At 36.6% G+C, this 20,843-nt stretch overlaps 1 protein-coding gene across 8 annotated transcripts in view; it reads right to left on the bottom strand.

Moving 5' to 3' along the window:
• DLC1 (DLC1 Rho GTPase activating protein) overlaps positions 1-20,843 on the bottom strand; it is a 566,624-nt gene that overhangs the window by 422,705 nt on the left and 123,076 nt on the right. Inside the window, exons 1-2 of one of the 8 annotated variants that reach the window (XM_086703316.1) lie at positions 7,207-7,711; positions 3,689-3,947 (exon numbers count right to left, since the gene is read on the bottom strand). The exons of 2 other annotated variants lie outside the window; for them this stretch is intronic. The gene's annotated coding sequence lies outside the window, so the exon portion shown is untranslated. Of the gene's footprint in view, positions 1-3,688; positions 3,948-6,454; positions 6,852-7,206; positions 7,712-20,843 lie in introns of those variants that run through there. 5 more of the 8 variants (XM_086703322.1, XM_086703315.1, XM_025933067.2 and 2 more) reach the window with 5 other exon arrangements.

Here is a 20,843-nt window from a genome sequence, read left to right as displayed (position 1 = left end):
TTTCTTTCTTTCCTTCCTTCCTTCCTTCTTTCCCCTTCCTCTTTCTTTCTTTCTTTCTTTCTTTCTTTCTTTCTTTCTTTCTTTCTTTCTTTCTTCTCTTTCTTTCTTTCTTTCCTTCCTTCCTTCCTTCTTTCCCCTTCCTCTTTCTTTCTTTTCTTTCTTTCTTCCCTTTCTTTCTTTCCTTCCTTCCTCCCTCCCTCCCTCCCTCCTTCCTTCCTTCCTTCCTTCCTTCCTTCCTTCCTTCCTTCCTTCCTTCCTTCTTTCTTTTGCAGGGAGGGGCCCAGATACTGGCAGAGTGTGACTTACTACCACCTTAGAGCTCACGTCAGCCAGGTCTGCTGATTCTCTTAATGTTTTCTTAAGTAACCCACAGGCAATTTGAGGGAATCGTGGAATACTTCATAATATTTTCCTGATATCACTAAGACCTTTTTGAGGATAACTGGTTTCCAAATGATCCCAGAATTAGGAAGATAAAAACAGAGAGGGAGGCAAACCGTAAGAGACTCTTAAATACAGAGAACTGAGGGTTGCTGGAGGGGTGTTGGGTGGGTGGGGGGGGATGGGCTAAATGGGTGATGGGCATTAGGAAGGGCATTTCTTGGGATGAGCACTGGGTGTTATTTGTAAGTGATGAATCACTAAATTCTGCATCTGAAACCATTATTACATTATATGGCAACTAACTTAGATTTAAATAAAATTTAAAAAATAATACATCATGGGGAATAATATTGCATCATGGATGCAGTATTTTCTAGATACATGTATTCTCTTTAGATTTGCCTATTTTTCAAAAGTACACAGTTTTCTCATTGATAGTGTTCCATCATATGCAGAATTTCTAGAACTATACCATATCTTAGATGTCTCTGCAAATAAATTAATGAATAATTAATCATTTGTTTTTGATATTTTTTTTCTACAGAATCCCTTATAACCAAAAAAGAGAGTCTTTGCTCTGAACTTGTTTCTGCTGCGATTTTTCATGCAATAGGAAATAGCTTAGCGTTAAATTTGATATCAAGAGCTTGGCTGCTATTTTTTTTTTTTTTTTTGAATGGCAAAACAGCATTTCTGTTCACCAAGGGACATGGATTATAAAGCTTTATCATCAGCATGGTGAGATGTGTCTTTGCTTTAAGTGGCCACTTTCTATTTTTAGCTTTGCTATCATTTCTAAGAACCCTCTAACGGTAGACACAGTAATCGCTCACTGTAAATAAGAGATATGGCTACATCGACACAGGTGCTTAGATTGCTAGGTGACAACAGGAGACTGAGATGGCATTCATTCAAATAAGTACGATTTCCATGGAAATCAGGAACATGAAATCATTGGGAATTTAGCTACTTCTGTTACGTCATATCCTGGCAGGGGTTGCTGCCTCTGATGTCAACTTTCCCGTCTGTATTTAATATGTACAATTCTCATTTTCTTTTGTCACCTATGTACAGTTGAACTTGTTTTTATTATCAGATGTTTTTTGGATACAGAATAGGAGGTGCATCGAAAACTTCTGATGGTCACTATCATAGTAACAGTAAAAAAAAAAGACTCCCATTTCCTAAGCATTTACTATGGGTCAGGTACTGTCCTTACACTATGTCCCTTGGCAATAATAAGCACAAACACTCTAGGAAGTCGTTGCTATCATTGCCCTAATTTTATAGGGAGGAATTTTGGCAGGCCTCAGTCACTAGCTCAAGGTCAAATGCCTATCGGTGGGCAGAAGTTATTATCTCCATTTTTTTGTGAAGGCAATATGGTTAAAGAACCATTTCTTTTTCTTGGTGATTGAGTTACCTAAATGTGTTCTTCAGTTTTCTCACTTGTGTAATGGGAATAATGAAAAATTGTTGAGGGTTAAATAATAAAATTAAGCTAAAATAATAATACTAAGCTAATGATATATGTAGAACACTTAACCCATTGCATACTGCAAGAACTCACTAGATGTTACGGGACGTAATGATGATACTAATGATGATGACGACGATGACGACTCCTCAATTTTTGATTGACCTTAGCTGCAGAATCCATGGCTGAGTAGGAGCTGGAACTATCCCTTGCATTCCCACGCTATTTCAATATAGATGAGCAACTTGGCCAAAACGTGAAACACCATGAGTCTTTCTTTCTTGACTAGTTGACCTATGCTTTTTTAAACAAAGATTTATTTAAATCTTTTAAACAAAGATTTGCACTGTGTGCAAAACAATTTGCCCATATAAAATCTCATGTGATGCTCAACATGACCCAGTGATATAAGTGTTTTCATTCTCTGCCACATTTTACCAATAAACAGCAGAAACTCAAAGTAGTTACGGGATGTGCTACAAATCGCAGAACATCAAGTGGCAAAGATGCAAATTAGAGCCAGTTTTCTGACTCTGCCCATGAGTTTTTCAGTTCTCCACCCCATTTAAATAGAGGAAAATGCACTAGTGCTCTGTCACTGGCTTCATGTAACTTTTCATTTTAAACTACTTCTGGATGCTCAAGCTTCCTTCTGGTTTCTAATGAATTTGTTATGTCATCTTATGAGAATGTTGTTAACCTTTGGCCTCAGGCTCTGATGATTCTTGACAACCTCTTATTTTTCCTCCCCTGTAAAAATTATTCTATCATCACAGGATGTCTGGAAAATTTAAAAAAAAAAGTCCCACAATTCCCATTCTTTATCACTGGTGTTTCTTTCCTTTGTTTCCTTGTTCCTTCCTATTTATTCCACAAATATTTATTGACAAATAGGTATGGATACCATATGTTAAGTATTTTGTTAATTGCTGAGAATAAAAAGAAACATTAATTGCATTTCTAAACTTGCTTTCATCTTCCTACTTCCTTTCTCTCTCATTTCCATTACAGAACTTATTTTCCCTTTGAATTCCCTCAATTGTATTGCTAAAATACTTTGTTAATTCATTCATATACAAAACATTTTTTACACATATAACTAATACAACAGTTTTTTCTGCCCATCTATCTTAATTAATGAGAACAATCATATGCATGCTGTTTAAATTGTCTCCCCCCCCTTTTTTTTTTGCATAGGAGTCCTTATTTATTCAAGTTGACTTATATACTCTATATAATCTACTGAATCAAAATCAACAATCTCTTTTTAAAAGTGGTCTCAAGGTCCACACTTTACCTTTATTCCGTTTAATTTAACTAAAAACTAAGTCCATCTATTTCTCAAAACTCTATGAACTGACTACCAATTTAATGCCAAAAGGGAACCATGGAAATAAAAGTTGCATTCCTATAACCACACCAAAGTCAGTCTGGAGTTGGACTTCTTTGTAAACTTGTTTGGTTAAAGTTGTAGGCATATGGGGCTTACTGTTCACATGGGGGAGGAAGGTACAACAGTCATGCCAACTCCTTCAAATCCAGAGGTTTTTACTTTTTCCTCATCCTCTTTAAATTCTCATGTACAATTATTGACATTTCTCTATTTTGATAATAAAATTCTCCGATCCAGGACTAGGTCATCTCTTCGGAAACCTGTTGTACTGTAATGATTTCTACAGAGAGATTCTCATTGTAAGATAACACACCATTCATTTTCCAAGAAGAAACACGTAAGAGAAAAATAAAAGATTAATTTAAAACGTCCCCAATTTAAACTTGTTTAAAGCCAGTAAGACCCAATCCTCTATGGGTGAGATTAAAGCTTACCTAAGGTCTTTGTAGTGAGGTGGATGCTGTGGGCAGGTTTAAATGGGGTCAGGAAAATCGGCCTTTTAAATTATAATATCCTTAAGAAAAATATAAACTGATGCATTCTTTTTTGCTAGGCTCCCTGCTAATCATGCAGTCAGTTGTATAAGCTACTGCTTTACTGAATGTATTCCTCATTCCAATGATGTGCAGTACGGTGACACCAAAAGTGTTGAATGGCGTATCTTTTAAGTGTAATAACATCAGGAAATTCGATCTGGTTCATAAAAATGGAAAAGAAAGGATCAGGACATACATTCCCTCCAAGAAATGGCATGTAGTCGAAATGACATATATTAGTTTTATAAGAAAGTTTCTTGCCTTGGAGAGTGCAGCGTTCAGCTTGCATGGCACCATGTACTGTCACATATGAAGTATGATACAGCTTAAGTAGCCAACTCTCTCATTTCACACTGCCCTGCTCAGACACTTATTTATATACTGTAAGAAATTCTACATTCTACAACTAAAGGACCTTGTAGAAGGCTCAGAGGAGATGTATGAACCAATTAAAGGATTGAAAATAAGCCATACAAGGCAAGATGAAAGCAAGTGGGCTTTATTTGGCCCACAAACGTACACTTATGTTTTCATATGTCCATTTAGGTTTTCCATGTTTCCACAGAGGAAAAACCCATAAAACTGGAAATAGGCTAGAGCAATAGAGATTTAGGTTAGATAAAAGAAAGAATGTCTGGGTGCATGAGGTCCTTAGACCGGTTCTGATGTGGGGAATAAAAGCCCTGATCATTGCTGGTTGGGATAGATTTGTTATGATACCATTTGAATACGAGGACATGAATCGGACAACTCCTTCCTAGCCCTATGCTTTTAAGAAACATCAGTTTAATATTAGTATAATTATTAGCATATGGATTTTCTTAGCATAAATAGGAAATATAACAAAATTGTCACCAACAAGTTACTCCATTGAAGGGTTAAAGGCATAAAAACTTTTGCATTTGAGAAAAGTTCATTACTTAGTGAATTTGATTCTTTTTTTTTTTTAAGCCATGATTTTTTCCCCCTCCTGGGTGGCAGTTTTAGGACTTTTTTATTTTTTAAAGAGGTGCTATAAGATTCTGTCTAAAAGTAGCCTTCTACTGGACATATTTCATACTTCACTCTGCATAATTATTATTACTTGAGAAGGTGATGTAGTGTAAAGATATCTGAATTACGAAGCAGGGTTCCTCTGTTATCTCTTCCACTAGCTCGCAGTATGACCTTGGACAGGTCATGTTTGAATGTCATTCCTCAGCTGTCTTGTGGAAACCTCAGGACAGTGCTTCAAGAAGTGATCTCTTATGAGATCTTTCCTTCCTTGAAATTCTTTTGGATTAGGAATTCAAATTGTGAATTATTAAGAATTATGAATTCTTTTCAATTACGATCATGAAATCATAATTTAGGTAAGTCAGCATTTTATTTTTAACATGCTTAACAATAGATTTTTTTTAATACTTAAAGGTAATAACATATCTTAATTTGTTAATGAATAGTTAAAATTCACCAAGATAATTCATTCTAGCATAGAATTCAGTAAGTTAGCTAATGCAACAAATGGTCACCTTGTACTGTGTGAAAGTTTAGAATTAAAACACTTGATTTCTTATGATCCAACTGTCAAATGGCTCTCATCTTTCATTTGTTACGTTTGGTGGTCATTTAATTGATTTGGAGATACGCCTGAATATTTATTCCCTTCACATGCCATCCCACATTGTTTCTTTAAAATAATTATTTTCATTTTTCAATCTTCGGAAATATAAATGTAACAGGATGCTATGCATTGCAAGTCCATTTTATTTCAGTCATTGCTAGATTTCTTACTTCATATAGTACAGGCTTAAACATTTAAGATACCTTAAAGAGACTACAGCCCCACGGAAATCTAATTTTATGATTATATGAATTATGAATACATGAATACATGCTTGGTTTTTCATATGACTGTAGTGATTTCCAGCTGCCTTAAAATGATAATAACGAATGTCATTGTCATTCAGATTTATTTTAATTATTCACAAATATTCACACAAATATGACCTAGGCAGTGAATCTAGGAAAGTCCTTATAAACTAAGTCCAACTCTAACATTTAAAGTGTTTGAAAGTCAGATTAAATACTATTTAGGATAGAAATAATTTTTGAAGTTTCGTGTGTTTACCTGTTTCTTAATGAAACATTTAAGTTGTACACTAACAGCTTGAGCTGTGGTTGAAACCGGTTTGGGGAACTACTGAGGAGTCTAATCTTAATATGTTTACATGCCACAGAATATTCTCTGGAGATACATCATCAAGAAAAGTCAGTCTGGTGCTATCTACTCTCCCTGTTGGCAAAAGAAGGGAAGATAAAAAGAAATCACTTACCCCTCACACTTAAGTGTGAGAATATGTATTTGTTTTGCATTGTGCCATCTAACAGGAAACCTGGTCTTATTCATCAAAAAGTTAAGAGAAAAAGGGATTAAAATAAACTCTTCGTTCATGGAGGAAAAGAGTAAAATCTCTGTGGAGCCTGTTTTAGAATTGACATTGTGCTAAAACAATTTGACTCACAGTTCCTCCTCACTAAACATTTTCCACTTCTAACTTCACAGCTGAGCTCCACAACTTAGGAAATCACCACGCAGTGCAAGATGCTAGCCTTTCTGTCAAACTTTCTGCTTCTTCAAAGATTGCCTCGACATACAAAGACAGAGAGTCCACAGCGTCTTACCTAGACAACGAGGAGCTGAAACGCCCAGGCATGACATTGTTCAACGCTCAGGCTAGGCAAGAAGTCCGTCCCCGTTAGTTCCTCCAAAATATAAGTTCACGTTTTCGTGGTTGAGATCATGGCTCTATTCTAAGCAGTTTTACGCAGTGTGTGATTCTAACAAAAACACCCTCTGCAGCTGGAGGGAGCCTCAGTTAAAGCAGGAGTCTGTCAAGGCGTTCCTAGTGACTTCTGTCCACTAAATTCAGACTGATGTTTTGCGAAAGGGGCCTCCACAAGCAGGCCCAGATTGCCTGGGAAGCATTTCCTGCCTCTGAGCAGTGCATGTGAGAAAGAGTGCACGAAGCAGAGGGAGGGGGGCCGAGCACAGCCCGCCTGGGCGTTTTAGGAGTTCTGATTTTACACAGAACTGAAGTGAGTTTGTCAAAGCTCTTGAGGTGATTAGCTGGAGAGTCATAAAGTCGTAGAGCTTTCTCTATCCCACACTGCTGATGAATAAAAAAAAAAAAAAAAAAAAAAAAAAAGGAAAGAAAACAGTTTTTTCCTTCCTCTACAGCATTTCCACTATATTAAATGCCTGTGCACAGCTTAATCCAAATACCTTTGCCGTTCTCCTCTCAAATGATCTCTTAGGAGAGCAAGATGAATTTAGGTGTTTTAAAAACGGTAATCCCCTAAACGCAAAACTTTTTTCTTTTTTTTTTTTTTAACCCTACTTACAAGTTAAAATGCTACAGCCCTGCATACTGTACCTGACAAGATCTGTGAGGATAATCCCGAGAAGCCAGGAGATAGAACGTTGCCTTCAAACCTCTCCAATCCCAGGAATCCTTCACAGAATTAAAGTAGTTTCTGTCATGGCACATGCAGCTTTACCTCCAGTCAGAATCCTCCAGTTACACAAGCGCAGGGCTGGGAGAGCAGGAGACAGACTCCATCTTGATCCCATTACAGTCTTGCTGACATTAAGTACTTGCAAGTTCTTCCATCCAGCATGACAGAGTCCCTGAATCACATCTCCAGAGCAGCTCACGGTATCTGCACCCTTTGTCCGACACAAATTTTGTGAACTATCATCTGTTTATCTTTTCTGCTTTCTTGTGCCTCCACTGAATGACTTCCTCCTAGCCGCTTCAGGCTGGGAACTTGGACTACCATTTGGTTTTGATTAAAACCAGACAGCCAACTCTGGAGAATTTAGGGAATAAGCTAATGGAAACTGCAAATATGGCTTTAATTAGTGCATCAATTAATAATAGATGTTAGCTCGTCTTATAATAAGATGACACAAATATCAACGCAGAGGAAGCTCAAGTCCTTTCAGGAAAGAAGTTATACCAATTCTCATTCCTTTATGACCCAGAATTCTCTTTAGGGAAAGTGGAAGGAAAGGAGAGGGATGTGGCCTTAGGACATCCAGGTTGTGCAGAGGCCAGTGGAGCCGCTTTGTTGTTTATACCAGAGAAACAGGAAACAGTATCTCTGAGTTTAATTATCTTGCTTGGTTGAAATTGCTCTGTAATGTCTCCCTTCTACTTTATTTACAATAAGTGGATTCTCTTGTTATTTATGACCTAAGCATTTTTTTTTTTCTGTGACTAGTGATTACATCAATCTGATTATTGGGTCTACGTGCAGCTTACAAATTTCTAGAGATTTCCCGTAATGGGAATTATGCAAACAAATCCAATTTCAATATGATAAATGAATAACATATAGAAAGGTACAAGAAACATTAAACTTTTTAGCCTTAAGAGTCACCCTGTACGTCTCTGACATTGTAAGTAGTTTTCATTGCTGGCTTCTGTTTCAGTTGGCTCTAACTTTTATAAAGACTGACAGATAACTAGATATCACAACGGCCATCTTTTTAGTATCCCCAGAGATAGTGGGTAGCTGATAACCTGAAGAAGTATGATGAGATAGCTACGATTTCTTTTCTTACTGGATAGATAACTAAAATCTCTCAGAAGTAATGCAAATCATGGACTATTAGAGAAATATGAAATAGCAAGACAAAAAGACTGCATATGAATTTAAAGATGAGAAGCATTCAAGTAAAAACATGTGGGCAGAAAAGCAAGTGTTAGAAGTTTATAGAAAAACATGAGTGATTTAAAAAATGAGCATTTAGATTCCTTTAATGTAACCTTCAACTACATGGCAAGAAGGAAGTCCATAATTTCATAAATCCTTTGAAGACTTACTATATTCATATTGAAAATACTTCCACTGAAACTATGCCCATTTACTGTTACCAATCTTTTTGTGTGCTCTTATTTTTTTTAAGTTTATTTATTTTTGAGCGACAGACACACACACACACACACACACACACACACACACACACACACAGCACTAGCGGGGGAAGGACAGAGAGAGAGAGAGGGAGACATAGAATCTGAAGCGGGCTCCACACTGTCAGCACAGAGCCTGATACGGGGCTCGAACTCACAAATCCCGAGATCATGACCTGAGCCGAAGTTGGAAGCTTAACCAGTTGAGCCACCCAGGCGCCCCCGTGTGTGCTCTTATTTTTCTTTTAAATATAAAGCATTGGAAATTTGTGGAATTATTTTTCTCAGAATCACATGATGAAAAGTGACCAAGTGCACACCACAACTCAGATTTTCTGACTCCAGATTTTGTGTCTTTTCCATCCTCGGAGAGTTCCACTGCCTGTCTTGACTCACACTTACTTGCTGTATGAAATTAGGAAGACTGAAACTTTCTGAGTTTCAGATCCCCCTTTAAAAATAGAGACAGCCCTACATAACTCACAGATTGGAACACAGGATTCGCTTTATATACACATATATTTATAAATTTATATTTATTTCCCTCAGGAAAATACTGGAGCAGAATGGAATGGGAATTGATGTAAGTTCTTTCCTAAAATAACTTGTTTATCTCTATCTCTATCTCTGCCTCTGGGCTTCTGGTTTTCTAGTAGACAGTAGGCGCTCAATAAATATTAGTACCCTAATTCTTAGCAAGCTTCTCCTCATGAGTGACATAATCCCCCCTTCATACAATTTTGTCTTGCCCTGTTTCCATTGGCCTGAGGAAACAACAAAACCCTATTCACATACATTTATAAATGCCTTTTTAGAGATCTAGACACTCTTAACAGTAATTTTCTCCTTAACGTTCTCTTCTCTAAACAAACAAGACTTCATGCTTTATTCTATTATTAGAAGGATTACTTCCCAAATCTTTAATCACTCTTATTTATTTTTCATCCTTCAGTTGCCTGACTCCAAACAAATCTCAAAACTTATATTCTCATGAAGGCTTTACCAAATATGAGTATAAAGATAAATAATGAGATAATTTCCTAAATATTTAACATAGTGTCAGGCACACAGAAGTGGTCCAAAGTATTTGTCCCTTTCTCCTTTCTGCATGTAATCTAAATACATCAGTTCCTTACACGTTTCCTTATTACTCTGAGCTAGATCACTAATAAAATATGGTATAGAGGCCGTTAGAAAGCTGAAAATAGAGTATGAGCATAGGAGTCAGGCTCCAGAACTAACAATCACGATGACCCTGTGCAAGTTACGAAAGTCATGTGAGCCTCAGTTTTATAGCCTCTGGATCTAAGGATTTTTCAAAATTAGAGATGATAGTCCATGTAAAGCCATTGTGGCTGAGGCGGTATTCATTTTTAACTAGGATTATTTTCACCCTTTATTGTCCTCTCTCATCCTTACTTTGCCCTCTGTGATAATTAAAACAAACAAACAAACAAACAAACAAACAAACAACTCATCAGTCTTTTGAACTCTGAATTAAATGTATGCATTTGGAACATTTTTACTGGTGGAGGAATTATGTACTTATTTTTTTTTTTTAATTTTTTTTTTTCAACGTTTATTTATTTTTGGGACAGAGAGAGACAGAGCATGAACGGGGGAGGGGCAGAGAGAGAGGGAGACACAGAATCGGAAACAGGCTCCAGGCTCTGAGCCATCAGCCCAGAGCCTGACGCAGGGCTCGAACTCACGGACCGCGAGATCGTGACCTGGCTAAAGTCGGACGCTTAACCGACTGCGCCACCCAGGCGTCCCTATGTACTTATTTTTAATGTGTGTTTATTTTTGAGAGAGAGACAGAGAGAGAGAGAGACAGAGAGAGAGAGAGAGAGGAGTAGGGCAGAGAGGGAGGGAGACACAGAATCCGAAGCAGGCTCCAGGCTCTGAGCTGTCAGCATAGAGCCTGATGCGGGGCCCCAACTCATAAACTGTGATATTATGACCGGAGCCAATGTCAGATGTTTAACTGAGCCACTCGGGCACCCCAACATTTTTTTTAAGAAAAGAGAATAGCAGGGGTGCCTGGGTGACTCAGTCAGTTAAGTGTCCAATTCCTGATCTCGGCTCCAGTCATGATCTCGAGGTTTGTGGGTTCAAACCCCACACTGGGAATCTGTTTCTCCCTCACTCTCTGCCCCTCCTCCACTCTCTCTCTGTGTCTCTTTCTCAAAATAAATAAATAAACTTAAAAAAAAAGGAAGAATAAGGAATAGAAGTGATTGTGAAGATCAACTTTCTTCCCAGGTACTAGGACTAAATAATACCCACTGGCTATGACTGGCCAACTCCCAGGTGTCTTCATGAACTCTGCACCTCAACTTCTTTTACGGGGTTGCTCAAGGACTCTCATGTAGTCCAACAACCCCTCAGCTGTGCAAAGCCAGATCTATCCTGTGCAAAGAATGTTTTACTCTTTGTAACTTGAGTAGCAAGCATCATTAGTTCAGCACCCACATTTATCATTTGTCACATTGTGAGTGCAAGTAAAGTTTGATTCTTTCCATTTTTAGGAAGGGATAGCATCATTAGAATGGCAAACTCATAATTAATACATAGATAGAGGGAATGAATGTCTTTAAAGCACTTCAGAAGTATTCACACATATGCACTTAGTGTGATAAATGTAGGAGCACTCTGTCTATGAAAATCAATCCTCTAAAATCTGTATTTAACAACGTTGCCTGCGGCTTATTAGAGTTATCACATGTGTGTCAAAGCAGTAAAAACAATATATTCAAGATTTATAATTAAGTTTTAAAGTATTTAAAAAAATTTTTTAAAGTTTATTTATTTTTGAGAGAGAGAGAGAGACAGAGTGTGAGCAGGGGAGGGGCAGAGAGAAAGGGAGACAGAATCCAAAACAGGCTCCACGCCCTGAGCTGTCAGCACAGAGCAGGACACAGGGCTCAAACTCATGAGCTGTAAGATCATGACCTAAGCCAAAGTCAGATGCTTAACTGACTGAGCCACTCAGGCACTCCTAAAGCGTTTTTCTATGTGCTTTTTCCAATAGTTCATTTTGATAGACATACACCCACTTAAGAAAAAAAATAGTTTTGTGGTTTGCATCTAATAATACACACGTACATTAGGGTTTTTTTTTAAAATCAATCTTGTCAAACTTGTGTCAAACTCACTTTCACTAAGCATTTAGCATTAATCCATAAATATTTATTAAAGGAACATAATTAAGTTTGATGATAAACTAACCAAAGGATCTGTCATATAAATTCTCCAAAACTAATTGTACCTGTCTCTTGGATGATTATGTTCATTATTTCCCTTCATTGAAAATTATTACAACCCAAGAATAATTATAAAGAAAAAAGTATCTTGATAAATTGCAAATAGCTTACACAATCTGAGCAAGTATTAAAAAATTATAGTTTGCACAAACGCAATAGTGTATATGGTTTTAGAAACTGACAATTCTCCCTGTCTGTCCAGTAGGGCCAGGATGCTGTCAGAAGCATGAAGATCCCAAGCCACCCATGACTTGTTTTAGAGAGGTCTGGGTGTATCCAGCCAGTAGAGGCTAAGGTTGTTTCTATGTCACACAAGGAATTTGTTCCATGTGAAAACATAAGCTAACATCACCATGCAGCACGCTTCAGCATCCTTGCGAAGCATCATAATAACATCCTCATTTCACGGCCAAAAATGTCTCTATATCTTCAGCCAATTCAAAAAATGTTCCTCTTCACTTTGGGCCTGGAGTTCACACTCTATTCTAGCTTTTCTTACAGTTCTTTCAAATGAGGCCACACATTGTCTCTTACCTGCTCTGTGCACCAGGGAAAGAGGTGAAAGTGCCTGTGTCCAGGTGCCTTCTCTGGGATAAACTCTATGATCCACTTAAAACTCTGTCTGTGGAGAGTCACTCTACCTTACACTTTACCCCATACTCTAGAGTACAGGCCACATTCCCACCACTGTGAGAATGAGGGGGGGTCATGAAGTTGTTACAAAGGCTTATGTCCTTGAAGGAATATGCCTTCCATTTCTATTAAATATACTTTTTTATATTTTCTCCTTTAAAATAGAACCGTTTGTGGGGAACCTGGGTGGCTCAGTCAGCTGGGTGTCCGACTCTTGGTTTCGGCTCAGGTCATGATTTCATGGCTCATGTGTTTGAGCCCTGCATCAAGCTCTGGGCTGACAGTGTGGATGGAGCTTGCTTGGGATTTTCTCTCTCTCCCTTTCTCTGATCCTCCCCTGCTTATGCTCTCTCTTTCAAAATAAATAACTTTTAAAGTAGAACCATTTGAGAGCCTCCGTATATACAAGTAAATATACTTAATATCTATCCACACATTCAACTAATATTTCTTTGTATTTATTATATTCACGGTACTGTTATGTACCTGGGATGCATCATTAAAAACAACCAGATTAAAAAGAAATGAAATAGAACAAACAATTCTAAAATTTGTATGGAACCAGAAAAACCCCCACAAATAGCCAAAGTAGTGTTGAAAAAGAAAACCAAAGCTGGAGACATCACAATTCCAGACTTCAAGCTGTATTACAAAGCTGTAATCACCAAGACAGGATGGTACTACCACAAAAACAGATACATAGACCAATGGAACAGAATAGAGAACCCAGAAATAGACCCACAAATGTATGGCCAACTAATCTTTGACAAAGCAGAAAAGAATATCCAATGGAATAAAGACAGTCTCTTCAGCAAGTGGTGCTGGGAAAACTGGACAGCCACACGGAGTAAAATGAACCTGGACCACTTTGTTACACCATACACAAAAATAAACTCAACATGGATGAAAGACATAAATGTAAGACAGGAAACTATCAAAATCCTAGAGCAGAAAACAGGCAACGACTTCTTTGATCCCAGGCACAGCAACTTCTTACTTGATGTGTCTCCAGAGGCAAGGGAAACAAAAGCAAAAATAAACTATTGGGACCTCATCAAGATAAAAGTGTCCTGCACAGTGAAGGAAACAATCAGCAAAACCAAAAGGCACACTATGGAATGGGAGAAGATATTTGCAAATGACATAGCAGATAAAGGGTTAGTATCCAAAAATCTATAAAGAACTTAACAAGCTCAACACCTAAAAAGCAAATAATCCAGTGCAGAAATGGGCAAAAGACATGAATAGACACTTTTCCAAAAAAAAAAGACATACAGATGTCAGACACATGAAAAGATGCTCACCATCACTCATCATGAGGGAAATATAAATCAAAATCACAATGAGATACCACTTCACACCTGTCAGAATGGCTAAAATTAACAACTCAAGAAACAACAGATGTTGGTGAGGATGAGGAGAAAGGAGAACCCTTTTGCACAGCTGGTGGGAATGCAAACTGGTGCAGCCACTCTGGAAAACAGTATGGAGGCTCCTCAAAAAATTGAAAATAGAACTACCCTATGATGCAGCAATTTCACTACTAGGTATTTATCCAAAGGATACAGGAGTGCTGGTTCAAAGGGGCACATGCACCCCAATGTTTATAGCAGTGCTATCGACAATAGCAAAATTATGGAAAGAGCAAAACTGTCCATCGACTGACGAATGGATAAAGAAAATGTGGTATATATATGTACCATGGACTATTACTCAGTGATCAAAAAGAATAAAATCTTGTCATTTGCAACAATGTGGATGGAACTAGAGTGTATTATGCTAAGTGAAATAAGTCGGTCAAAGAAAAACATATCATATGATTTCACTCATGTGGAATGTAGGAAACAAAACGGATGAACATAGGACAAGGGAAGCAAAAATATTATAAAAACAGAGAGGGAGGCAAACCTCTTAAATACAGAGAACAAACTAAGGATTGCTGGAGGGGTGTTGGTAGAGGATGGGCTAAAGTGATGAACTATTAAATTCTATTCATGAAATCATTATTACCCTATATGTTACCTAAGTTGGTTTTAAATTAAAAAAAAAAACATAATAAAGAAAAAGAAATGAAAGAACTTTCCCCTCAAGGAGTGTAAATGGGAGGTAGGGGATTGGTAATCAACAATAAAAATAATAAGTAAATTATGTAGTATATGGATAATTACTGGGGAGAACAGAAAATGTAAGGCATGATAAAGAATATGGGGCGGGGGGTGGGGGACGCCTGGGCTCAGTTGGTTAGGCATCTGACTTTGGCTCAGGTCATGAGCTCATGGCTTGTGAGTTCGAGCTCCACGTCTCTGTGCTGACAGCTCAGAGCCTAGAGTCTGCTTCGGATTCTGTGTCCCTGTCTCTCTCTGCCCCTCCCCCATTCATGCATGCTCTTGTGCGTGTGCTCTCTCTCTCAAAAATAAACATTAAAAAAAAAAAAAAAGAATATGGGGAATGAGGGTTGAGGGATGATCACGTTCCAGAATTAAATAAGAGATATCAGGGTAGGTCTCACCAAGGGACTTTCTAGTAAAGATTTTTAGAAGATGAAGGAGATGGCTATACAGGTATTGGGGTCACAGAGTTTCAAGTGGAATAAACAGGTCCTAAGGAAGAACGTGCCTGGCTATTTCCAAAAATAGCAAGGTGATCAATATGGTTGAAGGAGAAAGGGGTAGAGAGCTAGAAGATGCACTCAAGGAGGTAAGGAGGAACAGGTTAAATAGTATCTTCAAAGGACTTTGGCTTTGAGGGACTGAAAAGTGGAGTCCTTGTCAGATTTTGAGCAGAGGAGTGGTAAGGTCTGCTTTACGTTATAATACGGTCACTCTGGCTGGTGTTGTAAGAATAGGCTGAAAGGGATAGAGGGCCAAAGCAGGGAGGCCAGTTAGGAGGTCACTATGGGGGGTAATCCAGGTGAGAGACATGGTAGGTGGCTCAAATGAAGGTGAGAAAGTTCAGGTGTAAAATTTTTCTTTGGTATTTAGTGGCAAGAGTGTTTCCTAAGGAATTAAACTTGCTGCATGAGAAGAAAAGATGAAAAAACCTCTTGAGCAATTCAAGGATAAAGTTGCCATCATATGAGTAAGAGAAGGCTCTCAGTGGAGTAAATTTTATATCATATGGAGAAGAATTTTAATTTTAGATGTATTACATCTGAGATGCTTATTAAACTTTTCTAATAGAAACACCAAGGATCCAATTGGATATATGAATTCTAGTTTGGAAGAGAGGTCTAGCTGGAGAAATAAATTTGCAAGTCTTGAACACAGAGTTGGAATTTACAGCAAAAGACAGATCACTGAGTGAATATAAATAAAGAGGAGAAGGGGCACCTGGGTGGCTCAGTCAGTTAAGTGTCCAACTTCAGCTCAGGTCATAATCTCGCAGTTTGTGAGTTCGAGCCCCACATCGGGCTCTGTGCTGATAGCTCAGAGCCTGGAGCCTGCTTCAGATTCTGTGTCTTCCTCTCTCTCTCTCTGCCCCTCCCCACCTCATGCTCTCTCTCTCTCAAAAATAAATAAAAATGTTTAAGAATTAAAAAAAGAAGAGGAGAAAGAACTAATTAGCCATTGGATTTAATAATGTAGAAGTCACTATTGATAATGTCAGGAATAAGCTCCGAGAATCATGCGGACAAAAGTCTAGTTAGTATGTTTTGAAAGAGAATTTGAGGAAAGGAATTGGAGATACAAGTAGAGTCAATGTTTTTGAAATATTACTGCAGAGGGGAGCAAACACACGGTATGGTAATAGTGTGAGAAGTTTTTATCAGGATGGGAGAATGAACAAGATGCTTGCATAGTTTTGTTTTGTTTTGTTTTTCCGTCAGTATGGCATCTTCCCCAAGGGAGGGAAAAGATGATGTAGAGAAGAGTGGAGAAATGCTGGAGTGTTCTTTTGAATAAGGAAGAGAACTTGGGATTTAGTGCACAGAGACTAATTTTACATGGGAGGATGACACAGGTGAAAAGTTGGTATTTAGTGCCAAGGTCATGAGCTATGATGTAGTCACTCAGCACGCCTCAGTGAACCACTATCATGGTTTGCATTATTATTCAATTTAAATTTTTTCGCTGTTCTTGGTCACATGAAAATGATACCCATAAGAGACAGTTGTCTAATAGATAGTAGTTGAGGACCAAAAACCATGAAAACTTGGCCAATATGCTTGTCTGTGTGATTGTTTTTAATCCCACCTCCTGTATTTCTATGATAGAACCTGGTACTACCAGGTATAGGACTTTCCCCCCAGCACCATGCAATCCAATTCCATCCCTTAAAGCTACAAAGGTCCCGCTTTTGTGCTTCATCTTTAGATAGTATGTTTTTGCTGTTGTTTTCCGGTTGTCTTGCCAATTATCTTCATTTTTATTTCTCATCTGTCAATTCCTCAGATTCTTGTTACTTTTGGCATTTCTCCTGTGTTTTTTCTTCCCTTTATTGAGATATAATTTCCACACAATAAACTGCATATTTAAAGTCTATAATTTCATCGGTTTTGACAAATGCATATTCCTGTAATACCATCGCCACCATCAAAATAATGAATACATCATATTCATCACCTCCAACTTTCCTTGTGCCTGTCACCCAATCCTTTTGCTCCTTTCTCCCCCCCCGACCACCAAGCAACAACAGATTCTCTTTCTGACATTGCAGATTAGTTTAAATTTTCTAGATATTTATCTACACGAAATCATCTGTATGTATTTTCTTCTGGATTCTTAGCATAATTATTTGAGATCCATCCATGTTGTTGCACGTATCAATGGTCCATTCCTCTTCATTGATAAGTAGCATTACATTATAAGGATATAGCATTCACAGTTTATCCACTCATCTGTTAATGTACATTTGGGACAATATCATTGGGACAAAATTATTTGACTATTACAAACAAAACTGTTATAAACATTCACGTACAAGTCTTTGTATGCATATCTGCTTTTATTTCCTAGGAGCGAGTGGTAGATTCATTTGACAGGCGTATTTTTAAATTTTAGGAACTGACAAACTGTTTTCTAAGGTAGATGCTCCATTTTATATTTCCATCAGAAGTTTCTGTTGTTCCATATTGCATGCTGACAATGGGATGATTAATTCTAGCCACTCTGATAGATGTATAGCTGTATCTCCTTAGCATTTTCCTAATGACTGATGCTTATTTATCACCAGCAGGTCTTCAGTGAAATGTTTGTTCAAATATTTTGTCCATTAAAAAATTTTGATTTGTTGCTTTCCTTATGACTGAGTTGTGAGAGATCTCTGTGTATTCTGCATACAAGTTTTTTATCAAGTAACTGAAAATATTTTTTCCCAGTCTAGATTGTCTTTCATTTTTAATAGTGACTTTTGGGAAGGAGAAATTCCTAATTTTGATAAATTAAAAAGTTGTCAGGTTTTTTTCTTTTATAGATTGTGTTTCTGGTCTCACGGCAAGGAAATTAATTTTCTTGGTATCGCAAATATTTTCTTCTATACTTTAAGCTAGAAGTTTTATGATTTTAGATTTTATATTTAGGGTCTTTGCTACATTTAAAGTTAATTTGTCTCTATCTCTCTCGCTCCCTCTCTGCCCCTCCCACACGTGCACACACAAGCTCTCTCTCTCAAAATAAATAAGTAAAACTTTTAAAAAACAATTAAAAAATAAAGTTACATGGCGAGAGTATGATCAAAGGGTTTTTTTTCCCTTTTTATAAAATGGATATCCAATTATTCTAGCACCATTTGTGACAATCCTTTTCCACAAAAGGTCTTTGTCACTTTAACAAGAATTAATTGACCAAATATGTGTGGTTCAATATCTAGACTCTATTAAGTCCCATTGATCTATTTGTCTTTCAGAATACCACATACCATTGATTATAGTAACTTTCCAGCAAGTTTTTAAATCAATTATTGTAAATATTGCTACTTGTTCTTTTTAAAAGTCGTTTTGGATTAGCTAGACCATTGCATTTCCACATGAATTTTAGAAGCACCTTGTTCATTTCTACAAACAAACAAACAAACAAACAAACAAACAAACAAAAGCAAAGAGCAAGCCTGTTGGGATCTTGATCAGTTTAGTATTTAAAACAAATGAGAAAGAATTAACATCTTAATAATATTGAGTCTTCTTTTCCAATGAACACAATGCATCTCAAACCTTAGATTTTTAATTTCTCTTGTCAGTGTTTTGTACTTTTGTCTGTAATAGTCTTGCACATTTTTGCCAGATTTATCTATATGATGCTATTGTAAATGATGTCTTAAAATTTTCCATTTCCAATTGTTTATTACTGTTATAGAGAACACAACTCATTTGTATATATTGACTAGTATCCTGCAAACTTGCAAAACTCATTAACTAGACCTAGTAGCTTTTTTGAAGATCCCTAAGATTTTCTAAATAAGTGATCATGTTGTATGTGAATGAAGACACTTTTGCTTGTTCTTTTCCAATCTGAATGCTTTTCTTTTTTGTTTTTGTTGCTTTATTCCATGGGCTAGAATCTGCACTGCAATACTGAATAACATAGGTGAAGTGGACATTCCTGCCTTTTCTTCAATCTAAGGGAAAAAGCATTTGTTTTTTTATCATTAATTATGATATTAGCTGCAAAGTATTTTTGTAGATGCCTTTATCAGGGTGAGGAAGTTCCCTCTATTCCAGTGGTTCTTAACTGGAAGTTATTTTGTTCCCCAGGGATATTTGGAGAGGTTTGAAAATATTTCTGGTCACCACAACAGGGGAAGTGATGCTCTTGACTGCAAAACATACTGTAATGCACAAGACAGCTTCCCACAACGAATAATTACTGGACCCAGAATATTGACGATGTTGATGTTGAAAAATCCTGACCTGCTCTATTTCTAGTATGCTGAGAGTATTTTTTAATCAGTAAAGATATTGGGATCCCTTCCCCCCAATTTTTTCTGAATGAGATTTTTCTTTTTTAGTATGTATAAAGTTTTTCTTTTTTTTAGTCTCTTAATAATGGCACATTTCATTGATGTTCCAATGTTAAAAGAATCTTGCATTCCTAGGATACTTTGTCATGATGTATAATTATCTTTCATATGATGTATATTTTATATGATATATTATGTTTTATATATTATTGAATTAAAGTTGCTAATATTTTATTCAGAATGTTTGCATCCTATGTCTAAAAGAAACAATGGTTTGTTGTCTTCTTGGTATCTTTGCTATTGATTTCTAATTTAATTCCATTATGGCTGGAAAACATACTATGGATAACTTGAATTTTTTAATGTATTGAGACTTCTTTTGTGGCTAAAACTATGATCCATTTTGGTAAATACCTTCAAAAAGGATGTGTATTATTTTTTCTTATAATGTTTTCATAAATGAAGTACCTGATCAAGGTCCAGAGAATTGAAAAAATATTCCCCACTATCATCCAAGAAGGAAGAAATAGCATCATTTATTTATAAACTGGAGACACATCTTTAGACAACCCTTAGTTCCAATGGATTCCCACTGAGCAACCTAATATTTCCTGGAATAGAGTTTACTCTGCTCCTAGAATTTTTAAATATTACCCAGTTTAAACTCTTCATACCAGTAGGATAATAATTTATATTTGAAATAAATATCAAGTAAATATTAGTCAAATGTTTGAAAATGGAATTCAGCCAGTTTTTAAGTGTAAACAAATCCATGCATATGCCTATTTGGGCATCCAATAGAAATCATTATTTTACTTATCAATTATCAACCTTGATAGAAATGGCATATTAACCATTAAAAATAAAGAACACAATTAGAACTGTCCTTTAATGAAATGACATAAACAATTATTAAACTCTTATAAATTTTTAATATTCTGTTCAATAACCAATAGGACATATTCACATTTATATAATATCACTTCTATATCCTGGTCCTAATTATTTTCTTGGATAAAACAACACACAGTATTGTGGTTTTTTTTAAATGAATGTCAATGACAAAGTTTCCATTTAGCATGAAAAATGAACATTTTAAAAAGTCTTTGAAATTAAAGTTTTTGTGAAATTACATTATCTCATTTTGAGTTGGAAAAAAATAGGTTGGGCAGAACGTAGCAAAAACTTTGCCAATATTCAAATGTTAGAAACACAGTTTGAAAGAGTTTATAAAACATGTGTCATAATAGGTTTCTTTTATCCTTATGCCGGATGGTTGAATTTCACTATTAAAATAAT

Source organism: Puma concolor, chromosome B1 (assembly GCF_028749965.1).
Source record: "Puma concolor isolate L17-30 chromosome B1, mPumCon1.1.hap2, whole genome shotgun sequence".
Classification (NCBI taxonomy): Eukaryota; Metazoa; Chordata; class Mammalia; order Carnivora; family Felidae; genus Puma; species Puma concolor.
Note: the sequence above shows the minus strand (reverse complement) of the source record. Positions and strands in the feature narration are given on the sequence as shown.